At 39.1% G+C, this 12,018-nt stretch overlaps 1 protein-coding gene across 1 annotated transcript in view; it reads left to right on the forward strand.

The window, feature by feature from the left end:
• The window catches only part of MALRD1 (MAM and LDL receptor class A domain containing 1), a 555,525-nt gene that overhangs the window by 511,118 nt on the left and 32,389 nt on the right, over positions 1–12,018 (forward strand). The gene's annotated exons all lie outside the window — the stretch shown is intronic.

Here is a 12,018-nt window from a genome sequence, read left to right on the forward strand (position 1 = left end):
GTGATGCTTTCTAAGGCCCACTTGACTTCACATTCCAGGATGTCTGGCTCTAGGTCAGTGATCACACTATCATGATTATCTGGGTCGTGAAGATCTTTTTTGTACAGTTCTTCTGTGTATTCTTGCCACCTCTTCTTAATATCTTCTGCTTCTGTTAGGTCCATACAATTTCTGTCCTTTATCGAGCCCATCTTTGCATGAAATGTTCCCTTGGTATCTCTAATTTTCTTGAAGAGATCTCTAGTCTTTCCCATTCTGTTGTTTTCCTCTATTTCTTTGCATTGATCACTGAGGAAGGCTTTCTTATCTCTTCTTGCTGTTCTGTGGAACTCTGCATTCAGATGCTTATATCTTTCCTTTTCTCCTTTGCTTTTCACTTCTCTTCTTTTCCCAGCTATTTGTAAGGCCTCCCCAGACAGCCATTTTGCTTTTTTGCATTTCTTTTCCGTGGGGATGGTCTTGATCCCTGTCTCCTGTACAGTGTCACGAACCTCCCTCCATAGTTTATCAGGCACTCTATCTATCAGATCTAGTCCCTTAAATCTATTTCTCACTTCTACTGTATCATCATAAGGGATTTGATTTAGGTCATACCTGAATGCTCTAGTGGTTTTCCCTACTTTCTTCAATTTAAGTCTGAATTTGGCAATAAGGAGTTCATGATCTGAGCCACAGAGTACATCATGAGAAACGCTGGGCTGGAAGAAGCACAAGCTGGAATCAAGATTGCTGGGAGAAATATCAATAACCTCAGATATGCAAATGACACCACCCTTATGGCCGAAAGTGAAGAGGAACTAAATAGCCTCTTGATGAAAGTGAAAGAGGAGAGTGAAAAAGTTGGCTTAAAGCTCAACATTCAGAAAACGAAGATCATGGCATCCGGTCCCATCACTTCATGGGAAATAGATGGGGAAACAGTGGAAACTGTGTCAGACTTTATTTTTGGGGGCTCCAAAATCACTGCAGATGGTGACTGCAGCCGTGAAATTAAAAGACCCTTACTCCTTGGAAGGAAAGTTATGACCAACCTAGATAGCATATTGAAAAGCACAGACATTACTTTGCCTACAAAGGTCCATCTAGTCAAGGCTATGGTTTTTCCAGTAGTCATGTATGGATGTGAGAGTTGGACTGTGAAGAAGGATGAGCACTGAAGAATTGATGCTTTTGAACTGTGGTGTTGGAGAAGACTCTTGAGAATCCCTTGGACTTCAAGGAGATCCAAGCAGTCCATTCTAAAGGAGATTGGTCCTGGGTGTTCTTTGGAAAGAATGATGCTAAAGCTGAAACTCCAGTACTTTGGCCACCTCATGCGAAGCGTTGACTCATTGGAAAAGACTCTGATGCTTGGAGGGATTGAGGGCAGGAGGAGAAGGGGACGACAGAGGATGAGATGGCTGGATGGCATCACGAACTCGATGGACATGAGTTTGAGTGAACTCCGGGAGTTGGTGATGGACAGGGAGGCCTGGCGTGCTGTGATTCATGGGGTCGCAAAGAGTCAGACACAACTAAGTGACTGAACTAAACTGAACTGAGTACCAGACAACATGTGTTCTAATAGATTACAGTGCACCTAGAACAAGGCCTGGTGTATAATGTGGATTAGCCAAAAAGTTCATTCGAGTTTTTCCATAACATCTTATGAAAAACGCTATAGAAAAACAAACGAGGTTTTTGGCCAACCCAATAGGAGACATTCAATAATTACTCTCTGAACCAAGAGTACACGGTTTAGACTGTTTTTTTTTCTCAGTTAGATGAAAGGTCATTAGGAGATTCATTGTTGTATAGTGAACAAGTACAGGACCTCATTATTAATAAAGGTCCAGGTGAATCCTAAACACCCATGAACTCCCATCCTGGCCTTTGTGGGCACTCTGGTTAGTGGACATCCCCTTCAGAGCTGACAATTCATTGTTTCTTCCTTCTAGTTTTCAGCCTTACCATCTTGTGTGCTTTTGTATGTATTTCAACCCACATATATTCAACGAAGGAGAGAAAACAAGAATAAGGCCTTGCTGGAATTAAGTCAGAGTTTATGTTTTAAAGGAAAATTCTTTTACACTTCATAGAATGACAGGAGAAAAAGTTCAAAAACCTATTTCTTGCTAGTTTACACTCCACAGCAAAAACTTAATGTCTTTATCTTCTTCATCCTAGAACAAGACTGGTTTCTATTGACTTGCAGCCATTTTCAATTGCCCAGTTTGTGAATTATTTAGTTTCTATGTTATTTCCTCTACCTTTTCCCCACCTTTCATCTGACTCCAGGGAAATATTACTTCATAACAGTTGGAACAAAAAAAAAAAAAAAAGAAAAACTAAGTGGGAAGCTCAAAACATCAATTTCAGGAATTCTTTTTTTTTTTTTTTTGGTATCACATCAGTTCCCTATATGAACAAAGAGGAAACAGAAACATACTTTTTATCTGCTTTATTTCTATTCTGAAGTAATTAAAATTGTTTCTCCTGTAATCATTTGAAGTAACATGTGAAAGTCTTTCTTCCTATATTTGCAATTCTGTGCAACTTAGCTACCAGTTCAAGTGGTGGTGATGGTTGTTACTTAGTTGCTCAGTTGTGTCCAGCTCTTTTGTGACCCTATGGACTGTAGCCTGTCAGGCTCCTCTGTCCATGGGATTTTCTGGGCAAGAATACTGGAGTGGGTTGGCATTTCCTACACAAGAGCATGTGATTTACATTTACAAGTTATCATCCCCTAAGGACAAAATCTGACCATACATACGCTGCTTTTGGTTAGCAGGGCAAGAAGAGAGACACAGATGTAGAGAATGGACTACATCTCTAGTGGGCTCGGGGGAGAGGGAGCCAGGGAAGAATTGAGTGAGTCACAGTGACATATATACACTGCCAGTGTACAATAGCTAGCTAGTGGGAAGCTCAGCTCAGCTCAGTGCTCTGAGATGACCTAGAGGGCTGGGATGGGGGTGGGAGGGAGGTTCAAGAAGGAGGGGATAGATGTATACCTGCAGCTGACTCACGTCATTATACAGCAGAAACTAATATACCATTGTGAAACAATTATACTCCAATAAAAAAGAAAAGAACAAACTAGTGGTTACCAGTGGAAGAGGGAAGGTGGGAAGGGGCAACCAGGGGTAGGGGAGTAAGAGGTACAAACGGTTATATATAAAATAAGATACAAGGCTATATTATACAACACAGAGAATATAGCCAACATTTTAAAATAACTATAACTGGAACATAAACTTTAAAAATTGTGAATCACTCTATTGTATACATGTAAAATATAATCTTGTATACCTGTAATATATAATATTGTGTACCTGTAACATATAATATTGCACAGCAACTATACTTCAATAAGGAGAGGTCTATATTCCTAAGGAAATGGAATATAGTGAGAAATTTACAAATATTCATATGGTACAACGACAAGAACACAGGCTAATCAGTTTTGAGAACCTGAATTTGCCACTTACAAAAGCATTGCTCTCTGAGCTTCAGTTTCCTCTCTGTAAATTGGGGATAATAACACTTACCTTAAGAGGGGTTCTAAGGCATCGGTTCTCAAAGTGTGGCCTCTGTTCAGCATCACTGAAAACTTGTGAGAAATGGAGTTCTGGGGTCACTTCCGACTTAGTGAATCAGAAACTCTGTGGATGGGCAAGCCATCTGTTTTCACAAACATTCCAGGTCATTTTATTACACACTAAGTTATAAATGACCATGACTGTGGCTAAACAGATACTATTTGGACTCTGGACTTTCATTAAAATGAAAGTGTAACACACTGCCCACGTGTTAACTCCCATTGTTGTGATGCTAGTGAATATTTTCAGCAAATATTGTCTTTGAGCAGGATTGTGCTAATTGGAGCATACAGGAGTTAAACAGGTATAGTCTTTACCTTAAAAAAAATCCATGGTCAAGAAAGATTTATAAATAAACCAGCAGTTGCAGTGCTGTATGTTAAGAGCTATCTTAGGAGCTTGAAGAATCTCCTAGAACCAAAGATGGTCCATTTAAGTCAGGCAGGGGCATGAAGGAAGGCTTCCCAGGGGATGCTGTTTGGTCTGTGTCCTTAAAGTGAGTTGGCTAGGTTGATAAGGATTGAACCCATTTTCCAGCTAATGAGAATAGATATCCTGGAAGGTCCTAGAAGTATGAAAGAGTATCTTAGATGAAGGCGGCTCAAATAAAGATAGAGCGAGTGTGAACAAAGGGAGAATGGAGATCAAACCTTCCATACCATCAGGAGGCCCTATTGGAGAACAGTCTCCACGTGAAACCTCTTCATCTAGATAGGATTCTCATAGCTGCAGAAAACCAGCAAAGGCTTGAATCAGGGAAGTTATATGATGTGACATCAGTTTCTTAAGGCAGGAAATCCAGTTCCAGTACTAGAGCAAGGAGGGCCTTTGGCCATGTGACCAAAGCAGGATGGACCAGAAGGACGTATGGCTGAGATGCCTAGCAGGTTAATTGATGGAACTTTGGTGATTGAGATGATCAGAGGTCCCTAACCTTTATGGCACCAGGGGTCAGTTTTGTGGAAAACATTTTTTCTAGGGACTGAGATGGTGAGGTTGTTTTGGGGATTATTCAAGCACATTACTTATATTGTGAACTTTATTTTTATTATTATTACATCAGCTCCATGTCAGATCATCAGGCATTAATTCTTGGAGGTTGGGGACCCCTGGAGATAATGAAGTGGAAGAATGGATATGGAATTTCAGAAACAGTTTTTAACCTATACATCTTTCTTTTAACATAAAATTCTTCTCTCTCTCTGATGCTTGAAATGTCATATTTCAAAACAGAATTAAGATTCCCTTTCAAGAGTTTTCAAAATTGTTAGGAAAAAAATGCAGTCAGATGTGTTTGCCTCATTATCTTGAATCAGTAAGACGTATTGGATGAGGTCAACTAATTAAAATCTAAAATATTCAAATGTCAACATGTTATGAAATAGCCATGCCTCTGCATTATCACTTAGTTTGTTTTTTATTACTTTAGAATTATTTGAACAACTCATATTGCTCAAAAAGGACCGAGTAAACCCCCTGCTGGCTCCCACCAAATTAATTCATGAACACATGCTTGAAAATGTGTGGCTCCTCATTTGGTTTTTTCCTGGCAATGAGAGAGATGAGCTGGGACCAGCACACAGATGACAGAAAGGATGGGAGGATCTTTTGTTCCAGGTGTTAGTGAGTAATGAATGGGTGTTCCCAAGCGCACCCAGAAATAAGCTGTTATTCTATAACTCCTCCCTTATTACCTACTAGTAGCAGAAGACCTGTAAGAATTTAGGAAAGATTAGGATGCTGGCTGTGGCTGAAAGAGTCTAACTACATTTTATTTCTCCCTTTCTCCTGTTTGTGTTAAGAAAACAGGCCCCTATGCATGGATGGAGTGGGAGGTTTATCTTTCTCTTTCAGGAGGGCTCTACCTAATACTTCTAAATGTTATAAAATATGCTGCAGCTAATTAATCAAGGAGGAAATTAGTCCAAGCGAATTAATCACTGGTGCTCAGTGTGGAATTTCAGTGCTTTGTGACTCAGAGATTATTTAGTTGTTTCTCCTGCTTTCTTGTTTTCTGTTAAAATGAATTCACGCATGTCAACACGGATGGCTCATTAGGGGCTTACCTCCATTGTCCCACTCCCCTTCTGCTGGCACAGGCTCGCCATAGGGATCAGAAGGCACTCCGTCTGAACTCGTGCTTTCATGCAAAGCTGGGTTGGCACTACTTTCTCCCTCCTTGGGGTACTGCCAGTGGGTAGAAACCACAGGGGATGGGGGAGGGGTGTAAAAGTGTTCAACACAGGCAGTGAGCTCCTTAAATACCTGCTCTTCCTTCCTCTACCTGTGTGACTGGTTCAAGAACCTCCAGGTAAATTTGGGTGTAATAATGCTTTTTAGGTGACATAAGTGATAAGTTATGAAAGTCGAAGCTGTGAACCATGGCTTTTCACTGTCTCCTAAGATTTACTGATGCTCAGGCAGGGGTGGAGACAGGACTGTTGTCAGATGCCAGCTCCCCGGTGGGTCAGTATGTTAGGGCAGGGAATGATCATGACCATGGTTTATATAGAAAGCAGAAGGCTGGGTATCAAAAAGCCTGACATAGATAATATTTTACAGTTAGCAATGGGCTTTCATGTGCATTTTTAAATTCAGTTCTCCTACACATCCTGTGAGATGAGTTGTACTTATTACTCTTTATAAATAGGAAACTGAATTTTTTGTGTGTGTATAACTGTTGTGTAGTATTTTGAAAGTCTAGATGAATACCATGACTTTTCTTTAGCTGGGTGGAGAAAAGTGAAGTCAAAGTGTTAGTGTTGCTCAGTTGTGTCTGACTCTTTGCAACCCCATAGACTGTAGCCTACAAGGCTCCTCTCTCCATGGAATTCTCTAGGCAGGAATACTGGAGTGCTAGCCATTCTTTAGGCAGGAATACTGGAGAATGGCTAGCCATTCTCTTCTCCAAGGGATATTCCCAACCCAGGGATCGAAACTGGGGTTTTTCTTTTGTGTGTGTGTGTGCTTACCTTTGTTTGTTTGTTTTTTAACTACTGTTGCTTTTGTAAGAGGAAAAATAATCACCTTTTAATTAATGAAAAGTATGTCTCCTCTCTAAATAAATAAGTAAATAAATAGTAAAATCAAGTGATCTGACTCTCCTAAAGCTACAGAGCTAGAAAGTGGCTTAGTCTTGCTGAATGAATCCAGGTGCCCTGATTCTCCTTTCTTAGTCTTTCTCAGCACCACATCTGTCTCCTCTACACCTAGATGTTTGCAGGGTAAAACTTAATGTGATAAACGGACGTTTTCAGACAATGAAGATCAGACCCCAGTGTCTCTCCTAACAGACAAAAACTGAAGTTAATGGCAATTATAAACAATTATATTACAACTTTAGGAAGAATGTGGGAAGCAAAACCATGTAGTAAATAGAGCATCAGCTGAGAGCCAAACAGATACAGCGTAAGGGCTTGTTCACAGAGTACCTTTGGTGACTTACTGCTCAACCACTCTGGGCCTTTATTTTCTCAACTATGAAATGGGGAAATAACTTGTATCCTGTAACATGGGTGTATCACAAATCATATATTAAAGTATTTAGAATATTGTTTAGCACATAGGAGGTGCTCAATCCACTCCCTATTGGGTTTAGTATATTGTAGTTTTTTGAAGCATGAATGTCATTGTAGAATGATATCAGTTCCTATAACAATATTCATAATTTTAATAATCATAAAGTGTTACTGTAAACATGCCTAGTAAAAAAAAAAAACAAGTCTACTACTAGAATGTTAAATGATTAATCTGCACTATTTTCAAAATCCCTTCCTTCTGAAGGAAGTTCCCTTTTGCAGACTTAAAAAACTATAGAGTAAGTATTTCTGAAAAAAATATACTTCAGTACAGAACTGGGAAATCTAGAGGCTAGATTAGCATCCCATTAACAATTTGAACATAATTCAGACATATCTCTCCAGATCCCGTCAGTCATTGATGGTTTCTACATACTCAGATGACCATTTTTTCTGACTCATTGTAATATAATATATATATATATATAAATACTTCATGCTCTGGAATAAATACACTTTAATGAATCACTTGTTCCATACATGTCTGGTTGTGATTATTCATTTTTCACTTTCTGAGTCTGGAGAAATAGATTCTGGAAGCAGTTTTTTCATCTTCTCCTTTAGCATTTTTTCTTTCCCTTTCTTACACCTCATATACTTTGTTTTCTATTTTGTTTATTACTTATGTTTAAAAAAGGTTTTTATCTCCTAAGTTTATGCTCCTGCCAATTCTCTAGCGTATCTCGGCCATCCTTTTTCTATGTGGCAGAGTATCTTGTATGTAGTAGACATTCAATAAATATTTTAAGAATAAGGGATATTGATTTAATGAGGAGAACTTCAGGGATCAAAATGGAAGAGTAGGAAAATGGGTTTTGCATGTGTGTTCCTAAAAGAAGACCAAACTCAAACTGGCTCAAATGATAAAGGAATTTATCGACTCATGTATCTAAAAAGTCTGAATGCAAAGCAGACTTGAAACAGGAACAGACTTTCAGGTTGAAATGCCATTAAAATTGTTCTTCCCTTTCTCTATGATTTCCTAGGCTATGTCTTCCCAGTAGGTTATTTTATCCTCAGGCTGGCTTTTGTAGAAAAATGGTAGCTTCCTAAGGCTATATTCTTCCTTGTTCACATCAGAATTGGGCAGAGGATAATTCTTACCACAAATATCCATCAATGTGTACCCACTGGTGACAGAATTATTTCTGGACAACTTATGTCCATGTCTGTCTATGAACCAATCCCTGCTGACTGGGAATGCTGTCTGGTAATGGACAGGGTCCTGAGGCAAAACACTGCACCAAGGAAAATGAGATAACCCTAGACACAGGCTGGGGTTCCATCTCAACCAAACCACAGAAATGCCTATAATTTGATGGAGGGAAGGGAAGGAAGATGGGTGTTTCAGTGAATTTGGGGCAGGCAGTCATAACACACATAGTAATTGAGTAGCAGCTTGAACTTCCATTGTTCTAAAATAAAGCTGAAATGCTTCCAAATGCCCCTTGGAAGGAAAGCTATGACAAACCTAACAGCGTACTAAAAAGCAGAGACATCACTTTGCTGACAAAGGTCTGTCTAGTCAAGGCTATGGTTTTTCCAATAGTCATGTATGGATGTGAGAGTTGAACCATAAAGAAAGCTGAGCACTGAAGATTTGATGCTTTTGAACAGTGGTGTTGGAGAATACTATTGAGAATCCCTTGGACTGCAAAGAGATCAAACCAGTCAATTCTAAAGGAAATCAAGCCTGAATATTCATTGGAAGGACTGATGCTGAAGCTGAAGCTCCAATACTTTGACAACCTGATGTGAAGAACTGACTTATTGGAAAAGACCCTGATGCTGGGAAAGATTGAAAACAGGAGAAGGGGACGACAGAGGACGAGGTGGATGGGTGGCATCACCGACTCAATAGATATGAGTCTGAGCAAGCTCCAGGAGATAGTGAAGGACAGGAAAGCCTGGCGTGCCACAGTCCATGGGGTCACAAAGAGTTGAAAATGACTGAGCGACTGAACAACAAAAGATAAGGCTCAAATGCTCCAATGTTAAACTCATTAGATATATGAAATAAATGAGAAAACACACAGCCTCACATTAACTCGGAATAAATTAAATTTACCTCAAAAACTTTTTGCTTATGTGTACTTTCTAAATAAAAACAAGTTATTTTTGACATTTTGTCAAGCAAAAAATTAGCAGGTAATTTTTTTGATTAAACTGTTTCTTATGACTCAGTATGAAAAAGACTTCCAGAATAATTTCATCACATCTAACATTTCTTTTCTTCTTGACATTAAAACAAAACAAGCCTTCTCATTTAGACTGAGATATCCTAGTCTTTGGCTTCCCTGTTGGCTCATTGGTAAGGAATCTTCAGGAGATGCAACAGATGTGGGTTTGATCCCTGGGTCAGGAAGATCCCCTAGAGAAGGAAATACAACCCATTCCAGTATTCTTGCCTGGGAAATCCCACGGACAGAGGAGCATGGCAGGCTATAGTCCATGGGGTTGCAAAAGAATCAGATACGACTTAGTGACTAAACAACAACAATAATCCTAGTCTTTAGCACAAATATTATATAGTGTTTATCATCCTTATATTAATAAATCTCGTTGGGTTATACAACGGTTATACAACCCAACCATTCAGTCTTGTCTAATCATAATGTAGCTAAAACATTACCTAGAAAAGATGATTTGGTCTTTAATTTTCAAGCAAATAGGGTGAATCTCATTGCCCCATTCTTTTAGGGATCTCACTCTTGGTATCAGACAGTTATACAGGACTCCCCACACCAATCCAACTCACCACCCAGCCAACCAGCTTTTCACAGCTGTGCCTGGAATTCCCCACCTGGACTGGTATCCCCTGGTTGGCATCTGCTTAGTCAAAGCACACCAGGTTCTTTCCAATAGATCATCTACTTTCCCTTTTTCTCCCCACAAGAGCCTTCACCTTCCATCCCCAACAACTGTTAAAACTACCCAGAACGCTGCCACTGAAAATAACAATCTGTGCCTTCCTTCTTCAGGAAAAGTCACTCTTACTTTTCATTTGGTATGCTACTGTTTCATTTGGTATCACTTCATGGGAAATAGATGGGGAAACAGTAGAAACAGTGTCAGACTTTATTTTTTGGGGCTCCAAAATCACTGCAGATGGTGATTGCAGCCATGAAATTAAAAGACGCTTACTCCTTGGAAGGAAAGTTATGACCAACCTAGATGGCATATTCAAAAGCAGAGACATTACTTTGCCAACAAAGATCCATCTAGTCAAGGCTATGTTTTTTCCAGTGGTCATGTATGGATGTGAGAGTTGGACTGTGAAGAAAGCTGAGCACCGAAGAATTGATGCTTTTGAACTGTGGTGTTGGAGAAGACACTTGAGAATCCCTTGGACTGCAAGGAGATCGAACCAGTCCGTTCTAAAGGAGATCAGTCCTGGGTGTTCATTGGAAGGAATGATGCTAAAGCTGAAACTCCAGTACTTTGGCCACCTCATGCGAAGACTTGACTCATTGGAAAAGACTCTGATGCTGGGAGGGATTGGGGGCAGGAGGAGAAGGGGACGATAGAGGGTGAGATGGCTGGACGGCATCACCAACTTGATGGACATGAGTTTGAGTGAACTCCGGGAGTTGGTGATGGACAGGGAGGCCTGGCGTGCTGCAATTCATGGGGTCTCAAAGAGTCAGACACGACTGAGCAACTGAACTGAACTGAAGTGAACTGATGCTACTATTGATGATTTGCTAGTGAAAAATAAATAGATGAATGAGATATCTAAGCTTCAGATTGCACATGAAAAGGAATAGAGAGGATGACTAGCCTTTAAAAAAAAAAAAAATCTCAGTGATCTTTAAGATTGACTGGTTTGATCTCCTTGCATTTCAAGGGAACCTCAAGAGTCTTATCCAGTACCACAATTTGAAAAGCATTGATTCTTCAGCACTCAGCCTTCTTTATGGTCCAACTCTCACATCTGTACATGACTGCGAGAAAAATCATAACTTTGACTATACAGACCTTTGTCAGCAAAGTAATGTCTTAGATCAAGTCAGTGTAAGGCAAAATGTGAAAGACTGACATGTAGACTCACACTGCCAACCTGAGAACTGATAAAGAATACTTATTAAGGTTTATGAGAATAAAAAAACAAATAGACTCTGATCTTAAACATTTCTAATTTATTTTAATTTGAATACAGACATCAAAAACAACTAAATTGTCTTAAATTTCTAATTTTTAAAGAATATTTACTAAGGAAAGAAGGCATTCTTATGGGCCCCCTCGAACCTCTAAGCTTTTTATATTTAAGGAAGCTATTGCTTTTTTGAAGAAATTGCTATTGGTTATTCAGATTTTCAAAATCAAAAGAGAGATTGAGAAAAAAAATTAACTGTGTGCTGAAGAAACATTACTTCTAACACATAGCTTTTAAAAACATGCATTCAAAAGCCAGTTTTTAATCCAGTTTTGTCACATGTACTATGAACTTGGCAGGAAACTCAACCAAACCCATCTTAATTTGTATCCTGTTATTTCTGGTAAACAAGAATGTATGTATATATAAGCTTTCACATTCATATGCAAACACATTCTACCAGAGAAATTCTGACACTTATACTGCTTAGAAATAAACCTCGTTTCCCTTTGAGGCATGAGTTAGTCTCCAGTTCTGAGTTTTTTGAAGGCCATCCATATCAGAGCAGATGTTCCCAGTGTTACAAATTTCATCACGTATGACCCTAAATAAAGCAGAGATAGTGAAATCCTATAGGATTGATGGTATTTCCAGTTTGATTATTAATCTGATTCCACATCTATGAAATTGAAGGATCATCCCCTTATAATGAGAAATAAAAATACTCTCTGATTTATATTTATGTTAATCTATTATTTGAATA

This window comes from Bos javanicus, chromosome 13 (genome assembly GCF_032452875.1).
Source record: "Bos javanicus breed banteng chromosome 13, ARS-OSU_banteng_1.0, whole genome shotgun sequence".
NCBI classification, from domain to species: domain Eukaryota; kingdom Metazoa; phylum Chordata; class Mammalia; order Artiodactyla; family Bovidae; genus Bos; species Bos javanicus.